The sequence below is a fragment of the Colobus angolensis genome, unplaced genomic scaffold (genome assembly GCF_000951035.1).
Source record: "Colobus angolensis palliatus isolate OR3802 unplaced genomic scaffold, Cang.pa_1.0 Scaffold69, whole genome shotgun sequence".
In the NCBI taxonomy this organism is placed as follows: domain Eukaryota; kingdom Metazoa; phylum Chordata; class Mammalia; order Primates; family Cercopithecidae; genus Colobus; species Colobus angolensis.
Window position 1 is genome coordinate 3,148,079 of NW_012120598.1, and position 10,166 is coordinate 3,158,244.

Sequence of the window (10,166 nt, forward strand, 5' to 3'; positions counted from 1 at the left end):
ACCATGTTAGCCAGGATGGTCTCGATCTCCTGACCTCGTGATCTGCCCACCTCGGCCTCCCAAAGTGCTGGGATTACAAGTATGAGCCACCGTGCCCGGCCAAGAACTTTACTCTTGCAATGACTCTTCTCTCTCTTCCGTAATTAGGTTTTTCTTCATCTTGGATCACTTCTAACAGCATAAGATACTCTTTACTCTCTCCTCTACTAAAAATAAAAACAGTAAACAAAGCAAGAACAACAACAACCAAAACCAAAAACAAACATTCCCTTGGTTCCGCATCTCTCTCCATCTATTACCTAACTCCCATTCTTGTAGCAAAAATCCTCAAAAAAGTCAATATTTGACTGCCACCACTTCTATTTTATTTAAAGCCCCCAGTCAGGCTTTCACATCTCTTATGCCACTGAAAATGTGATTGTCGAAATTTTCACAAACTTCTATCTCGTTAACCCCAAAACTCTTAGTCCCAATTCACTCCACTTCCACACAGTAGTTGTTAGCATTTATCACTTCCTTCTTCTTGAAAACTTTTTTCATTAGGTTTTCAGGAAATCTCAGTCTCTCGACCTTTCTCCTATCTCACCTACTCCTCTTTCTTCATCTCCTTTGTAAGATTATCCTCCTTTTCCTAAGCCCAAAAAGATGGAGGACCACAGCACACAGAACTTAACCATTTTTATTCTCCATCTAAATACTCATGTGAGTTAATCTAGTACAGTTTTATGACTTTACAGATACCCAAATTTATGTTTTCAATCTAACAAATAGAAAAGTCATAAATTCATCTAATTTGTCTACTTTATAGATGCGTTCATATATGTCTATTTTACATGTTTAACTTTTAACCTTAGCCACTGATTCAAATCTCTTCCGGAGCCCAGCTTCATCCCTACCCATGTGTGGCAACCTTGTGTTATTATACCATATCCCCTACGGTGGTTAAACAAGCTATAAGAAGAATCCGTTGCTTGCAATCAAAAAAGTCATAATTAATACAAATGGGAACTGTATGCTTCCATTCTGTGTGTTTGATTCTTGGAGAATTCTATTTTTCACCTCTCTTCAAGACCCCCAGACTGGGTCCCTGGTTAACCCCTTCAATAATGGCACACACAATTGTCAGGCCTCTGAGCCCAAGCCAAGCCATCGCATTCCCTGTGACTTGCACGTATAGGCCCAGATGGCCTGAAGTAACTGAAGAATCACAAAAGAAATGAAAATGCCCTGCCCTGCCTTAACTGATGACATTCCACCACAAAAGAAGTGAAAATGGCTGGTCCTTGCCTTAAGCGATGACATTACCTTGTGAAATTCCTTTTCCTGGCTCATCCTGGCTCAAAAGCTCCCACACTGAGCACCTTGTGACTCTCACTCCTGCCCGCCAGAGAACAACCCCCCTTTGACTGTAATTTTCCTTTACCTACCCAAATCCTATAAAACGGCCCCACCCTTATCTCCCTTGGCTGACTCTCTTTTCGGACTCAGCCCGCCTTCACCCAAGTGATTAAAAAACTTTATTGTTCACACAAAGCCTGTTTAGTGGTCTCTTCACACGGAGGTGCATGACAATAATTGTATGTCTACATTTCCTTCTCTATAGGGGTTATTTAACAATTTTTCCTATAGCTTGTCCAAACATTGATTTATTTTATAGTGTGAACATTAAAATCATGTGAGTTGGTGTTCTGCGCAAGCCAACTTCCTTCAAGCCTTTATTTTATTTTATTTGAGTTGTCTCCATTTTTTTAGAACTGCATGCTGACCTAATTATAGAAATATGACTCACAGGGGCAATGGCAATCCAGCAGGTCTCTACTTCTTCAACTATTTAGTGATTCTAAGATTTTCTTTTCATTTCTAATCACACCAGTGAGATTTTCTTGGCCTTGAATCTACGAGAACTGGGAAAAATTTTGGCCACTGTAAAGTCAGCACAATGCATTTTTTTGTAAATCATTAAGCACTTTGAAATTCTTCCACACAAGAGTTAAAGAAGCTCTGTTCAGCATGAACTGTGCAAAGGGAATAAATATGGAGCCAGTTGGTGTACATACTTTATTAGTCAGGGTTCTCCAGAGAAACAGAACCAATAGGATATATATAGATAGAGGAGATTTATTATGGGAATTGGCTCACGTGGTCATAGAGGTCAAGAAATTCCATGATCTACCATCTGCAAGCTGGAGAACCAGGAAAGCTGGTGATGTAATTCTGTCAGAGTTCAAAGGCCTGAGAACCAGGGGAACCGACGGCATAATTCCCAGTCCAAGACTGAAGTCACGAATACCAGGGATGCTGTTAGTGTAATGCCTAGTGTCCAAAGGCTTGAGAACCAGGAGGAGCTCAGCTGTTCAAGAGCAGGAGAAGATGGATGTCCCAGCTCAAGAAGAGATTTTCAGTGGTAATCTCTTCCTCTCAAGGAGAGAGCTGGGACATCCATCTTCTCTGCTTTTTTGTCCCTTCTCTGCCTTTTTGTTCTATTCTGGTGGACCCTGGATGGATTAGATGATGCCCTGCCCTCTTCTACCCCACCCTCCACAGCCACATTAGTGAGGGAAGATCTTTTTAACTCAGTCTACCTAATCAAATCCTAATCTCTACTGGGAATATCCTCACAATCACACCCAGAAGCAATGTTTTACCAGCGATATCGTTGCCACATCCTTAGGAAAGAATGATAAAGTCAGATAATATGACTTCTACTTAACTGACTGGCACAAACCCACCTTTGAGTTAATCTGCTCTTGTGTATTATTAGTACTTGCTTTCTTTCTGGCTAGTTTTCACTGAAAAGGTAACTCTGTTTACTTTTTCTACATATTTACACCCCTAAAGAGCACAATCTTCAATTTTACTATTTGGCATATCTTTAAAAAGACTTTTAGGACCACAATCTAAATGATAAGGGAAATCTCAACTCATACCTTGACCGTAAATATGCAGCCATTATATTAGCACTATTGACTGCTGATTTATTTTTGACAAGTAATTTGTTAGACCTGCCTAGAAAAATGAATGAATATGAAAAGTTAGGGGAAATCAGAAGTCACTTGTAAAATGTTTGAAAATTTGAGTTTTTCCTTTTTGTTTTCTTCCCTCATCCCAGATTTCTTGGGGAGGATTAAAGGTCTCCTTTTGTGGTTGGGCCACAGGATGAGATTCAACTGAGGGACTCTGAGAGTGCACCCGACCTCACCTTTGGAAGAGTGGTTTGTATTCAAGCCCAAATCAACTCAACTCACAGTATTGACCTACGCTGGCTCTACTTTTAACTCTGAAGTCTTCTTCCTTCATTTTACAATCTAGTCATCAAAATTCTCTATCTGAAACAGGATAAACATGAGTATCTTAGTCCATCTGTATTAACCATATGTAGCTATAATAAATCACCACAGAGTGATTTATAAATAGTAGAAATTTATTATTCACGGTTCTGTAGGCTGAGAAGTCCAAGATCAAGATGCTGGCAGGTCTGGTGTCTGGTGAGGCTCAGACTCTGCATGAACCAAAATATTCTGAAGAAAATTAAGACACAGAAACATAACACTGAAAAATCATAGGCATTCAATAGGTATTTGTTGAATGAAGGAATGGAGGGAATAATATAAATTGGTAGAAGATATAAAATATCCCTAATATTTCCTAAGTTATATAATTGAAGACAAATAGAACCTGGCTTCATTCATGGGATTTGATAGAAAGTACTCAGTTGTATAAAGTACCATACATATTAGGTGCAGTTTCCTGTAGTACTTTTACAAGGCACAAAATAGTGAGTGGGAGAAAACAGGATAAACAAAGATGGTTCTGTGATAAGAAATTTAAATTTAAATATGTTAAATTTAGCTTGAATCAACCATACGTCTACTAAGCCTGAAAGAAGCTATGAAGCAAAATATTTAGTCAATAAAATAAAGATACAAAATTTAATTGTAAGGCCTGTCTTAAATGTTTATTTCTAATTCCTTGAGGTTTACTTTATAACACGACCCAATATATAGAGACAATCTTTTAAAATGGCACTCACATTATTATATATATGTATACATATATACAAACATCATCTATACATGTATACATCATCTATACTTTTACTTTTTGCATTTAATTCTAACTTTTTAATCAATAGCTAAAAGAAACTACAAGTTCCATTTAATATGTGTTATAGATATAGATTTACAAAGAATACTACTCAGCCATAAAATGGAATGAAATCTTGTCTTTTGCATTAACATGGATGAACCTGTATGACATTAAGTGAAATAAGCCAGGCACAGAAAGAAAAGTACCATACGATCTCATGCATTTGTGGAATCTAAAAAAGCTGGTGTCACAGAAATAGAGAGTAGAACCCTTGTTATCGGAGCCTGAGGAGTGGAGGCTAGGGGAAGATGGGAAAAGACTGATCAGTGGGTAAAAAATGGCAGTTAGATAGGAGGAATAAGTTCTGGTGTTCTACAGAACAATAGGGTGAGTAAAGTGAACAATATTATGGTGTATATTTCAAAATAACTAGAAGAAAGAATTCTAAATCTTCTCACTGCTAGGAAATGATCAACGTTTGAGGTGATGGTTATCTAAATACTGTGAGGCCTCTGAGCCCAAGCTCAGCCATTGCATCCCCTGTGACCTGCACAAATATGCCCAGATGGCCTGAAGTAACTGAAGAATCACAAAATAAGTGAAAATGGCCTATTTCTGCCTTAACTGATGACATTGCACCACAAAAGAAGTGAAAATGGCTGGTCCTTGCCTTAAGTGATGATATTACCTTGTGAAATTCCTTTTCCTGGCTCAAAAAAGCTCCCCTACTGAGTACCTTGTGACCCCCACTCCTGCCTGCCAGAGAACAATCCCCTTTGACTGTAATTTTCCTTTACCTACCCAAATATTATAAAATGACCCCACCCTTATCTCCCTTTGCTGACTCTCTTTTTGGACTCAACTCGCCTGCACCCAGGTGATTAAAAAGCCTTATTGCTCACACAAAGCCTGTTTGCTAGTCTCTTCACATGGATGTGCATGACAAATACCATGATCTGAAAATTGCCAACATACCTATGTATGGAAACATAATACTGTCTCCCCATGAATATGTGTAAGTATTGTGCCAATTACAGTCAAAATAAATGTTAACAAATAAAGATTTTTGTTCTGATTAATGTGTTGCCCTGGTAGTGATTTTTAAGGTTATTTCTTTAGTACTTACGATAAATTTGAGCTATCTGATGAAAACACTATTCCCTCCAACTATACCTGGCACTAAGGAACGACTTCATAAGATAAGTATTTACTTAAATACTTATTTACATTCTAAAGTAGAGTTTTTCAGTCTCAACAGTATTGACACTTTTGGGTCATATAAGTATTTATTGTGGGGGACTTCATGTGGGGATAGTCCGAGATCCATTAAAAAAAAAAAAAGATAAAAATTAGGAATCAAATACATATACTATGAATAGTTCCTTGAACTGAGAGCAGATCTCAGATTTAAAAACAAATGAACTAAAAAGAAAAAATGAACTCATTGAAGGTCAGAAAAAAAAAAAAAGATACATGAATTTTCATGTAGCTTTGTAATAATTTTTTTTTTTTTTTTGAGACAGAGTCTCGCTCTGTCGCCCAGGCTGGAGTGCAGTGGCCGGATCTCAGCTCACTGCAAGCTCCGCCTCCCGGGTTGACGCCATTCTCCTGCCTCAGCCTCCCGAGTAGCTGGGACTACAGGCGCCCGCCACCTCGCCCGGCAAGTTTTTTGTATTCTTTTAGTAGAGACGGGGTTTCACCATGTTAGCCAGGATGGTCTCGATCTCCTGACCTCGTGATCCGCCCGTCTCGGCCTCCAAAAGTGCTGGGATTATAGGCTTGAGCCACCGTGCCTGGCCTGTAATAATTTTAATTAAGAATTAAGATATTTTCAGGTTTCTAGAAGGCTTATTTAATGGTTTATTTAAAAGGAAAGATGATAAGGTTTACAAAAGTTAGCTTTTCTATCAAAGTGGAAACCAGAATAAAACGGCAGAGCATATTTACTGTATTTTGACAGACCAAGCCAGTGATACCCAAATTTTTCATATACAAAGGCAAAAGAAACAGAAAACAGAAACAAGTAATATCTGGGGGTATATTATTCCCAGAAGTTCTCTAACCAAAAGAAAATCACATTTCTTAAAGACTTCAAAATACAGAAAAATTGATTGTAAAATAAATCATCAATGGTAGAATGTTTAGATGAATGTAAATGAATCAAAAAGTGATTATAAATCCAAAAGCAAGTAAGACATTCTTCTATGTTATTACTGAAGCACAAGGATGGAAGGAAGAATTATTCATAATTATTGCCTCAGAATAAAATTTAAAATTATTTCTGTAATTGTTGACATTTGGTGGTAATGAAAGAGATGGGGAAAATTGTTTATTTTATAATACTGATGAAGAAATATTAGTTATAAATTGGCTTTTTAAGACATGAACATAAAAACTAATCAAGATACATCCAAATAACAGAGAGAAGTACAATTTAAAAGTCCTGCCATCCAAAATGAGAAATGGCAGAAGAGAAAATAGAAAAACATGCTTAAATATAAAATAATACGTAAAAAATAATCCAATTAATGTTTTCACCATTAATGTGAATGTGATGGATTCTACTGTGTTTTAAGGAACTTCAAATCAGATTTCTAAATTCCAGTTAAAAGTTGTTAAAGAAAGACAATTAAAAGAGTATTGAAAGGAAAGGTTGAACACAGGATCAGAGTTACACAGAGCAAACATAAATATAAACGTAAGACATGGAACAACATTAACATCTAAGAAAATATAATTTAGACCAAAAAGCTTTACATGAAAGAATGAGGACATTTTATAATGATAAAGTCTAGAAACCATGTAGCACAAAATATATAAGAAGCACAAAAAACAATGAGTTGAATAACACAGCTTGGAAATGCTAAAGCAAAAATAAAACTATTTCAAGTTGTATCTCACAAATCCACAATAATGGAAAATCCATAGCCCTTTTAGTATCAATAGTTGAACTTTATATTCTCTGAGTACAATAGTGTCAAAATAGAATGAACAACAAAATATATACAAGAAATGATAGAGATAAATAGTACTGATTTGGAAGACTGATGCTTGCATTGATGGATAGCTGGATGAATGAATGGGTAAACAGATAGTTACAACCCCTAAAATCTTTTTAAATGACAGTCTTCCAATAAACTTGCAGGTGAAAAACAAAATTAACACTGTTGGTATTATCACTGAAAGATTATTTAGAAATGAATACATTGCCTTTCAAAACTGATGTGATATGACTAAGGTAGTTATTAAAATAAAATTAACCTTCAATATATTTATTAAAAAGCAAACAAAATTAAAAATAATTGAACTGAAGCATTCCACAAGGAAAAGGTTATGAGAGATAAATTTTTTTTATAGGGGTTTAGATAGAAATGATGACAATGAAGCACAGTCTACCATGTTTCAAAAGAAGTAATTTTGTTAGATTAAATAAATGATTATTGCCATAATTTGTTATAGAAATTTTAAATGGTAACCTAAACGTCCTGTAATGCCACATGCTAGTGCTAAACACACACACACGTGCTCACACACACACACACACAAAATTTTTTTCCAGTGAAATAAAATAAGAATAGCATGTTTACTTTCTGCTGTTTCATTTTCATTAACTTTCCTATAATCCGAACATAGTACTTCATGATTAGGGTTTTAGAGTAAGCCCATTTTGTATAAGCTAAGAATAACCTTTATTGAAGAAAACTAAAATCCTGCTCTGGAATAAAGGAAAATCTGACATAATTTTTAAAAAGAAGAGTTTGTTAGAGTACATTACTAATCTTAGATCTTCCCTCATTTACAGCTGCCAAGGCTTTTAAAGGCAAGATAAAATTTCCTAATTAAATGAACATTCATCTCTGACTGATACTGACTGAGGGAACAAGAGATGAACTCAGGAACAGTATGTGCTACATTGTCCACGGTCCCCCCACCAGAGCTATATACACATGTCAATTTATTCATAACAATGTAAATACCACATTCTAGCCAGAGGGTGTGATATGTCCAGTTGGGCAAAAGTTCAGTCATAGTCTAATAAGAAGATGTGGAGCTGGCTTTCAGAGGACATCTGAGTATCTTTTTTGTTTCTTTAAGGAATGCATTACATTTACTCAAATAATTTTCTCTTTCACCTATAAGCAAGATTTGAAGAAAATAGATAAAAAATAAAATTTTCTCCTATTATCATGCAGGTTATTGCTCTTCCTTTTTGTTTTCATTTTGTTTTGGTGGTTCTGGTTTATTTTTGCTTCTTCTTGGATAGCGCTTAATGTTTCCAAGGATCTCTTATTAAGCACATGAGAGTCAAATGGCTTTAGCAGAGGGGGTGAACTGGATAATAATCAGTGCCATGCTTCAATTCAAAGCAGTTTCCTAGTGTTTTTCACCATAAATTTGAGAAAGCTCCATTTGAGAATCCTGTCTGCGTAAGCTGGTTGTGGTTTTTCAATGCTAGGGATGACAAAGGTTAAATTAATGCACCCAGCTGCTTCCCACCTGCTGGGCTTACAGAGGACAGTTTCCAGCTTCCTTTGCCTGCTAGGCCCTCCCCTTGTATCACTGCCTTCCATTTCCCTCTCTGAGAATGACAACCCTGGCTTGGTCTCAGTGACCTGGCTTGGTCTCAGTGACCTCAGTGCCATGAAGCAACTTTTGATAAGAAACAGGATGTAAAATGGTTCCTCTGAAATAAAATTGGATTAAAAATGCACCCTCCCGTGCCATATGCCAGGCATAGCACTAGATGCAGACACCTGACTATATCATCAATTTGACAATTACCTGATGAAGTAAATACAAAAAGAAGAAATGAAACAAATCTTTGAAAGGATGAAGAAAATTCCCGTTATCAAATTACCAGCTGGGTAATTAGTGAGCTGCTGGTAGGGGAAAGACTTTTGAAGTCCAGGTTTTTCTGACTCAGCATCTTATCTTTTTTCTTGTTCTTGAGGCCATGTTGTGGAGAAAGAGGGCGAGAGAGAGAAAGAGGATGCTGGAAAGTCTTAGGCTAAATAGTGCCCCCTTTCTGCCACACACACACAAAAATTCATGACCAACTCCCTAGAACCTGTAAATAGCTGCTTAAAGTACATGGCAAAAAAAAAAAAAAAAAGAAAGAAAAAAAGGAAGGAAGGAAGGAAGGAAGGAGAGAAAGAAAGGAAGAAAGAAGAAAGAAGAGAAAGAAAGGAAGGAAAATTAAAGAAAGAAGCCAACAAACAACAACAATAACAAAAAAGTGGCTGCAGATTTAATTTTAGGACACAAACTTTAATATAGGGACATTTTTAGATTACAGACTTCAAAGTAGGGAATTTTTTCTGATTATCTGGAGAGACACAATCTGATCCCATGAGCCCTTCAAAGCAGGGAATTTTCACTGCCTGGTGTCAGAGAGATGTGGTGAAAGAGGAAGGCAAAGGGGAAGTCACAGAGCTTCCAAATATGCAAACCATTCAACTCCCACATGCCTCTGCAGGTTCTAGATAGGAGGTGGCCACAGACAAGGACTGGGAAGAGAATTCTAGGAAATATGGCCAGTTCCCAGCTGACAGAGTACAAGGAGATGGGAACTTCACGCCTACAATCACAAGAAACTTAATTCCGTCAATAGCTTCATCCTTTCCCACTGTCTCTGGTAAGAAACCCCACTCTTCTGACACCTCAACTTTAATCTAGAGAAACTGAGGCAGAGTGAAGATGAAGCTCGGTTTCAAGTCACCCCCACTAGTGGAGTCTTTTACGCATTCTCACTGATCACAGAACTCACACCACTACCTCACTTACGTCACCGCTGAAACATGCCTTTACTTAAAGAATTCCAGGAACCGGCCTTAGGAGATAAGCAAGGTTGCAGAGTGTCCCACCCCAGGAAGGAATGCAGCCTTGTTACCACTGGCCAGACCACCAGATGGTTCATTACCCAACCACTGCAACCAGATAATAGTAGCCTGCACTCTACCCTTTATGCGCTTTGTCCAGCCCAACTGACATGTCAATTCCCATGCTTTGCCTAAAAAAAAAGCCCTATAGCTCTTCTAGTGGAATTAGTTAAGGAATTCTCTCTCTTGCTGTCTCCCTTA